Raw genomic sequence first — 9,576 nt, 5'->3', positions numbered from 1 at the left:
ATGCTGATATAATTTGTAGTAAGTTCCTCATAGTTCTCCTGTATTTTGGTAATTCTCTTTAAACTCACTGAGCTTCTTTAGAACCATTGTTTTGAACTCAATATTTGATAGTTTACTTGCCTCTGTTTCATCTCGATCTCTTTGTGGGGATTCTTCCTTTCCTTTTGATTGGGGGGTATTTCTTTGTCTTCTCATTGTTTGTGAGACTCCTCTTTTGCTTATGATTCTTAACTTGATCAGTCTTGACTTCCGTAGTTTGTGGTGTGAACTTTTATGGTAGGAGACAGCTCTTTTATTTTTCTTTCTGGATCTGCCTCTGATGATGTCAGCTGTTGGCCCTGACTGAACTTAGGTAGTCTTTTCGAGACTCCCAGTAATCTGTCTATGGCTCTCTCCTTAAGTTGTTAATCTAGTCACTCTGCCATCAGCAGTCAAGCTCAGGCACCACAGGGTGGGCAGAGGCCCTCCTGTGTGCATAGTTATTGTGTTCTCTGATGCTGCTGCTGCTCAGGGTAGTGGTCTGCCTGAGCCAGATGGTTGCTGTCATATGGAGGAGGAGTCAGGACTGGGTTCAGACCAGCTATTCCCTCAGTTCTCACCCCAAAGCCTCCATCTCCAGACTCTACTCAAGTATCTTTAGACTACTTGGCACCCACTTTGGCCAGGGATCTACTATCTGTGACTGCCACTCTGTAGTTAGCAGTTGGGCTTGTGTACCACTGTTAGGGCAGAGTCTCCTGGGAGCAGGGCTATTGTGTCCTCTCACGCTGCTGCTGTTCAGGGGAGTGTTCTTCCTGAGCAAGATGGCAGCTGCCGAATCGGGGATGAGCCAGCACCAGGACCCTGCCGACTACTCTCTCAATTCTTTCCCCAAAGCCTCCTTTCCCTGTCTCTCCTCAAGCAGTTCCAGACCACTCTGCCCCCATCTTTGCCGGAGCTCCAGGTAAGTGGCTGCCAATACAAATTTATGCATTGGTCCATTAAACATCTCTTTGTGTCTCCAGCTGCATGTCTCTGGCTGAGAGCAACCCTGCCACTTTTCACAGCTGGCTGTTTCTGAGTACTTTATGGGCTCTGGTGCTGTAGGCTGGAGATCCCCATCATGATCCAGACCCCACTTTTTTCAGGGGGATTCAATTGATTGTTTAAATATCCCTCTGGTGCTTCCACCTGTGGGCACCCCGCCCACCTCTTCAATTCTCTACCTCACTCCTGACCAGTTAGGTTGTGGTAAAACTGATTTCTCTGTCAGTCCAAGGTTTTAGGTCTCCTCTCTTGCTATTGTTCCTTTGTTTTCCTGGTGATTTCTCCACAATTTAATTTTAACTCCAGATTGGTCCTGGGAGGAGGTCATTGTGACTTCCACTGACTCCTCTGCCATCTTGAAGTCTCCAAGAAGGAGATATTTCAATGAGTATTCAAGAACAACTGGAGAACCAATAGGAAAAATAGTTTGATGTTTACTTTATAACTTATTCCTACATAATGTCTAGGTGTTTCAGAGAATAAACTTAAAAATAATCAAACTGAATTCCTAGGAGATAACACAGGAGAATTGATTTATTTGGGGGAATAATTAGCTTTCCAAATAAAACATAAAAACACAGAAACCATAAAAGAAAAGATTTCTTTTTTTTAAAGCAATATAAAACTATTTATTGACCACTGTTTACCTAGAAAAGATTTCTAAATTTGACTACATAAAAATTTAAAATCTTGCAAGCAAAAAAAAAAAAAAAACACAAAGTCAAAAATGCACATTAAAAACTAGAAGAGATATATTTGTTAATATGACAACATATACAACAGACAAGGGGCTAAATCCCTTGGCAACTAATTAACAAATATTTACTGAGTAGCTATTATATGCCAGGCACCATTCTAAGCTTTTGGAAATTAAAAAAATAATTAAAACTCCCTGCTTTGTAGAGCTCATATTCTGTTGGGAGTCACATAAAGGGGTCTTGAGTTTTAGTTTTTAAAAAGTGACAACAGGATCATTAACCTCTGACCAAGATGGAGGCATATGTAGATACACATTGCCTCCTTGCACAACTAAAAGAAGGACAACAAAAAATTAAAAAACAAAAAATAACCAGAACTGCCAGAAAATTGAACTGTGTTAAAGGCCGACAACCAAGGAGTTAAAGAAGAAACATTCATCCAGACCAGTAGGAGGGGGATGGAGACAAGTAGCTGGGGCAGAAAGGACAAGCAGCAAGGTGGTAGCTGGTGGACTGGGTGGTCCCCCATTTGCATGTGGATAAACTGGTAGAAACAGCTGGGGAGCATGATAGACCTGCAATCCAGGGTTCTAGTGCAGGAAAAGAAAGCCTCAAAACCTCTGGCTGTAAAAACCTGTGAGGGATGGGGCAGTGGGAGAAACTCCCAGCCTCACAGGAGAGTTCATTGGAGAGACCCACGGGGTCCTAGAATGTATACAAACCCACCTCTCTGCGAATCAGCACAAGGAGAGCCCAATTTGCTTATTGGTAGTGAGGGAAGTGACTGAAAGCTGGCTCAGAGCCAAGCAAGCAGCATAACTCCCTCTAGGACCCCTCCCCAAAACAAAGCATTAAAACCCAGTCACCTGTGTTGCCCTGCCCTGGCGGATATGTAAGGCTCCACTCCTTCTAACTTAACAGACATGCTGAGACAGAAATATGAAAATGAAAGAATGAAAGAACAGATCAAAGTTCCAAAAATAGAACTAAGCGATGAAGAGATAGCCAACCTATTAAATGTGGAGTTCAAAACACTGGTCATTAGCATGCCACAGAAATGGTTGAGTATGGTCCCAAAATGGAGGAAAAAGCACAGACTAAGCAAAGTGACATAAAGAAAACTATACAGGGAACAAATAGTAACGGAAAGAAAACTGGGACTCAAATCAATGATTTGGAGCAGAAGGAAGAAATAAACCTTCAACCAGAAAAGAATGAAGAAACAAGAACTCAAAAAAATGAGCAGAAGATTAGGAACATGTAGGACATCTTGAAATGTTCCAACATTTGAATCATATGGATGCCAGAAGGAGAAGAGGAAGAGCACGAAATTGAAAACTTATTTGAAAAAATAATAGAGGACTTCCCCGATCTGGTGAAGGAAATAGACTGCCAAGAGATCCAGGAAGCTCAGAGAGCCCCAAAGAAGTTGGACCCAAGGAAGCACACACCAAAGCACATCATAATTACATTACCTAAGTTTAAAGATAAGGAGAGAATCTTAAAAGCAGCAAGAGAAAAAGAGACAGTTACCTACAAAGGCATTCCCATAAGACTGTCAGCTGTTTTCTCAAAAGAAGCTCTTCAGGCAAGAAGGGGCTGAAAAGAAATATTCAAAGTCATGAAAGCCAAGGACCTACATCCAAAATTACTCTATTCAGCAAAACTATCATTTGGAATGGAAGGGCAGATAAGGTGCTTCCCAATAAGGTAAAGTTAAAGGAGTTCATCATCACCTAGCCCTTATTATATGAAATATTAAAGTGACTTATCTAAGAAAAAGATAAAAAACTATCACCAGTAAAATGACAACAAACTCACAACTATCAACAACTGAAACTAAAGAAAACAAAAACAAAAACAAACTAAACAAACAACTAGAACAGGAACAGAATCACAGAAATGGAGATAAGAGAGGAGGGGCAGGGGGGAGGATGGGGGAAAAGATACTAGGAATAAGAAGCATAAACAGTAGGTACAAAATAGACAAGGGGAGGATAAGAATAGTATAGGAAATGGAGAAGCCAAAGAACTTACATGTATGACCCATGGGCATGAACTAAAGGGGGGGATGGTTGTCGGGGGTGCAGGGTGAAGGAGAATAATGGGAAGAAAAAAATGGGACAACTGTAATAGCATAATCAATAATATATATATAAAACAGAAGTAAAAATAACTAGTTACAGAATAGCCATGGGGATGTAGAGTATAGGAAATGGAGTAGCCAAAGAACTTATATGCATGATCCATGGACATGAACAATAGTGGAGAGATTGCCTGAGGCAGCTGTGGGTGCTGGGTGGAAGGGGGCAAAGGGAGAAAAATCAGAACAATTGTAATAGCATTATCAATAAAATATAATTAAAAAATATTTTAAAAAATGACCAAAAAAAGAGCAAAACCCATAGTTTATCTAGTCGATAATACAAATGGTGTTTAGGTATATGAAAAAATGTCCCTGTTTCCTCATAATGAATGAAATGCAAATTAAATTTCAATAGGAGACAATTTTAATCTATCAGATTTTCTAAAATCAAAAAGTGTGATGGCAAATGTTAGAAAAACAAGCATTCTTTTGCATTTTAGGTGGGAGTGTAAATTGGTTCAACTTCTTTGAAAAGTGATTTTTAAAAAAAAATATTTTATTGATTATGCTATGACACTTGTCCCAATTTTTTCCATTTTTCTCCCCTCTACCCAGTATCCCCTCTCCCTCCAGCAACCACCACCCTGCCCTTAGTTCATGTCCATGGGTCATGCATATAAGTTTTTTGTCTACTTCATTACCTATACTATTCTTAACATCTCCTTGTCTATTTTGTACCTACCAGTTTGTGTTTCTTAATTCCTGCACCTTTCCTTTAATTCTCCCCTTTCCCCCACCCAACTGATAGCCCTCCAAATGATGTCCATATCTATGATTCTGTTCCTGTTCTGCTTGTTTGCTTAGTTTGTTATTTGGATTCAATTATTGATAGTTGTGAATTTATTGCCACTTTAATGTTCATCATTTTGATCTTCTTTTTCTTATATAATTCCCTTTAGCATTTCATATATAATAACAGCTTAGTGATGATGAAATCCTTTAGTTTTACCTTGTCTAGGAAGCACTTTATCTGCCCTTCAATTTTAAATGATAGCTATGCTTGATAGAGTAATCTTGGATGTAGGTGCTTGCTTTTCATCACTTTGAATACTTCTTGTCTGCAAAGTTTCTTTTGAGAAAACATCTGATAGTGTTATGGGAACTCCTTTGTAGGTAACACTCTGCTTTTCTCTTGCTACTTTTAAGATTCTCTCTTTATCTTTAACCTTTGGCATTTTAATTATGATGTGCCTTGGTTTGGTCCTCTTTGGGTCCACCTTATTTGGAACTCTCTGTGCTTCTTGGACTTGTATGTCTATTTCCTTAACCAAATTATGAAAGTTTTCTTTTCATTATCTTTTTTCAAATAAGTTTTCAATTTCTTGCTCTTCCTCTTCTCCTTCTGGCCCCCCTATGATTTGGTTTTTGGTATGTTTCAAGATGTCCCAGAGGTTCTTAAGCCTCTTTTTTTTAAATTCTTTTTTCTTCCTGCTTCTCTGATTGAATGCCTTTTCCTTCCTTGTGTTCCAAATCATTGATTTGATTCTCAGGCTCATCCACTTCACTGTTAGTTCCCTGTATATTTTTCTTTACTTCACTTAATACAACCTTTATTTCTGCCTAGGTCTTTTTTATATTGTTGAAATACCCAGTGAGTTCCTGGAGCATCCAGTATGGAAGGTAAAAAATGGGAGGGATATCTCAGAAGCAAGGGGTCCCAACCCCAGTCCAGACCACCCAGTCCAGGGTCCCAGGCCCAGGAAGATAAGGCTCCATAACTTTTGGCTGTAAAAACCAAGGGAGATGGGGTGGCAGAAGAAACTGCGACCTCTTGAAGGCCTTACAGTGAACTTAGGACTCATGCAAACTCACCCCTTCTGGGATTCAGCACCAGGGTAACAGCTAGAAGGGCACCAGTGGCATATAGTGAGGAAGGGAAGTGCGATTGAGAAAGAGCTTCTTCCAGGGCAAAACTCCAGAAGGCAGACAGTGACATTGTCCCCTTTGCGAGCCCTCTCCTACACAAAGTAACAGAGCAGCCATGTGGGTTGCCCCACCCTGGCAATTACCTAAGGCTCTGCCCCATAGGACAGCATACGAATAGGTGTGCTAAGATGGGTAGTCAAAGAAGCTCTACATACTACACAGAAACAAACACAGGGAGGACTCCAAAATGAGAAGAAAGGAAATATGGCCCCAATGAAAGAACAGAACAATACTCCAGCAAAAGAACTAAATGAAATGAAGGTAAGCAACCTATCAGATCACAGTGAGAAGTGATTTGATAATCTATCACAATTACAAATACAAGCACTCAATAGCTTAACAATTCTGCTTCTAAAAATTTATGCTACAGATATGTTTGTACATGTGTGATGACATGTATATAAGAATGTTCACTGTAGTGTTGCTTCTAATAGTAAAAGACTTACAACTAGCATAGATATCCATCAATAGAAGAGTGGTTAAGCAAATATGGATCATATCTAAAATGGTACAGAGGAAAGATGGTGGAGGAGAGAATGGGAGTGACACTGACCCCTTCCTCCCAAGACCAAATGAATTGCGACTAAATACTGGAGTAATCACCTGGAAAACAATGGAACTATATATAGGGGGAGAGGAGCCTTGGAGCGGCGGACAGACAGTGGATTCAACTCTCACACATCCCAATGGGTGAGAAGTGTGGTGGAGGCTCGAAAGGGTGGACTGGGTGCCCAAGGGCACTAGCACCAGAGGGACATTGAAATGGCCAGTTAGCTCCCCATGAGAAGAATGGAGTCTGAAACATAAACAGGGACCTCTAAACTACAGCAGCTAAAACTGTGAAAATACAGACAAAACAGAACCCCAAAAAGCTTAGGGGCGCTCTCTGCCAGAGACAGGTGGCTGGGGATGCAAAGAGACATTTAAAGGGCCAACCCAAAAATTGCAGTGGCAGCCACCCTCCTTGATCTCTGGGTAAAGGTGGGAGCAGGGTGGGCTGGTGCCTGGGAAAAGATTGGTGAGGAAAACTTTGTGAAGAGTACTGAGACAGCGGTAGTATAACGCACCCGGTGATAACGCACCTCCCACTCTGCAGCTACCATCTGGCTCAGGCATAAGGGAATCAATTAACCTGCCTTTTGTGCACTCCCCACACAGCCTGTGTGCATGTGAGCTGGGGGGCTAAGTGCAGACTGGCTGAGAGAGCCTTGAGGAGAGACTGGAGACGGAGGCGTTGGGGAAAGAATGGGAGGAGGAACTGGGGAGTCCCGACTCCCTACCAGTTCTGTAGTTTCCATTTTGGGCAGGAAAAGTGCACCCCCGAAGAGGCAGAAGCCCGGTACACGCAAACCAGACTGCCCGCGATTGAAACGCAGTCCACACAGGTGGTGGATCCTTGGGCAAAGGGGTCACAGAACTACCCAGAAACCCCTGAGGAGAGACTAGAAATGGAGGCGTTGGGGAAAGAAAGGGAGGAGGAACCGGGCAGTCCCGACTCCTTCTCCTTGCCGTAGTCTCCATTTCGCGGGAAGAGGCAACACCCCCCAAAGAGCCAAAAACCAAAAAGCACACAATAGAGAGCCCAAAACCACCCAGTGCAGGCGCGCTCACTTGGGCCGAGTGGCGGGCGAGGGTTGGAGAGTGTGTGTGTGGACCCGCGCAGGCTGGCGAGGGCCCGCGTGGGCTGGCAAGGCCTCCCACAGGTTGGCGCTGATCGGGCCTGCGAGGGAGTGCGCAGACCAGCTAGGGCAGGTGTAAATTGACCAGAGTAGGCCGCGAGTGCAGAGCAGTCCACAGAAATAGTGGATCCCAGGCCAAAGGGGTCACAGAGCTGCCCAGAGTCCCTGGAGGAGAGACCAGAGACAGGATTAATGGGAGAGTCCTGGAGCTGATGTCCTCCCATTTCTGTAGTCTCCATTTGGTGAGGGCAGGAAACGCATCCAAAGAGCCAAAAGCAGGAAAAGCACACAATAGAAGACCCTAAATGGACCAGTGCCCCCTGGGGGGCCAGACAAGTACACGAGGTCGCAAAGAAGCCCCCTGGTCTGCATCAAGCACGCGTGAGCCCGGGCGGGTGGGGGATCCTGCCAGGCCGGGGAGCACGATTGAAGAGCGGGCGTGAGAGTGCAGAGAAATCCACAGAAATAGTGGATCTCTGGCCAAAGGGGTCACACATCTGCCCCAAGCAGGAGTCAGACACAGACAGTAGACTCCTAGAAGGCTCAAACAAATGACCCATGATAATGAGGTCAACAACTGATATCATCAGAGGCAGGCCCAGAAAGAAAAGTAAAGGGAAAAAAATAAATAAATAAAAAGACCCACCTACTACCATAGAAGTTTAATCCACAAAGTCAGGAAGTCTAGACAGCCCAATTGAAGCAGAAGCAAAAAAAGATAAAAAAATAAATAAATTACTTAACAGACTTTCACAAAAATGGGAGGAAAAAGAAGTTCCCCCCAAATCAGTGGAAAAGGGGAATCCCCACAGAGAGAGCTAAATGAAATAGAAGCAAGGGAACTATCAGATATTGAATTCAAAACAATGGTTCTAAGGAAGCTCAATAAGCTCAGCCAGCTCAAAGATAACTATGAGAAACTGCAGAGAAACTATCAGGATCTTACAACAAACTGTATCAACCTGGAAAAGGACATAGAAACTATCAAGAAGACACAAGAGGATATGAAGAATACCATTTCTGAATTGAAGAACACAGTAGAAGGAATCCAAAGCAGGCTGGATGAAGCTGAGGATCCAATCAGTGAGATGGAGGATAAGGTAGAAAAAAGCTCGCAGAAAGAACAAGAGATGGAAAAAAGACTCAAAAAGAATGAAGAGGCATTTAGGGAAATGCAGGACACCTGAAACGCAATAATATCCGTATAATAGGGATACCAGACGGAGAAGAGGAGCAAGGGATAGAGAACCTCCTCGAAAAACTAACGATGGAAAATTTCCTCAATTTGAGGAGAGAAAGGCTCTCTTGGATCCAGGAGGCACAGAGGACCCCACTCAAGAGGGACTCAAAGAGGTCCACTCCAAGACACATCATCATTAAAATGGCAACTATCAAAGACAAAGAGAATCCTCAAGGCAGCAAGGGAGAAGGAGAAAGTAACATACAAGGGGGCCCCGTTATACCTAGGAGCTGACTTCTCAACAGAAACACTACAGGCTGGAAGGGAATGGCAACAAATATTCCAAGTCATGAAAAGAAAGGGCCTACAGCCAAGGCTGCTCTACCCAGCAAGGCTCTCAATTAAAATAGAAGGGGAAATAAAGGGTTTTCCAGACAAGAGAAGGCTAAAAGAATACATCTCTACCAAACCAGCACTCCAAGATATGCTAAGGGGACTGGTTTAAGAAGATGAAGGAAAAGAATGAGAGAGGGAGGAACACAGGTACAAAGAGAAAAGATGAGTAAGTTTCTATCAGTAATATCTCTCAACGTGAATGGACTAAATGCCCCAATCAAAAGACACAGGGTAGGTGAATGGATAAGAAAACATGACCCACACATATGCTGCCTACAAGAGACCCACCTCAGAGCAAGAGACCTACACAGATTGAAAGTAAACGGATGGAAAAAAATATTCCAAGCAAATGGGCAAGAGAAAAAGGCCAGGGTTGCCATACTTGTATCAGACAAAGTAGATTTCAAAACAAAGGCCATAAAAAGAGACCCAGAGGGGCACTATATAATACTTAAAGGAAGAATCTATCAAGAAGACATAAACATTGTAAACTTCTATGCTCCCAGTATAGGAGCCCCCAAGTAT

This window comes from Pteronotus mesoamericanus, unplaced genomic scaffold, assembly GCF_021234165.1.
Source record: "Pteronotus mesoamericanus isolate MK-2021 breed Mesoamerican mustached bat unplaced genomic scaffold, CSHL_Meso_final scaffold_31, whole genome shotgun sequence".
NCBI classification, from domain to species: Eukaryota; Metazoa; Chordata; class Mammalia; order Chiroptera; family Mormoopidae; genus Pteronotus; species Pteronotus mesoamericanus.
Note: the sequence above shows the minus strand (reverse complement) of the source record.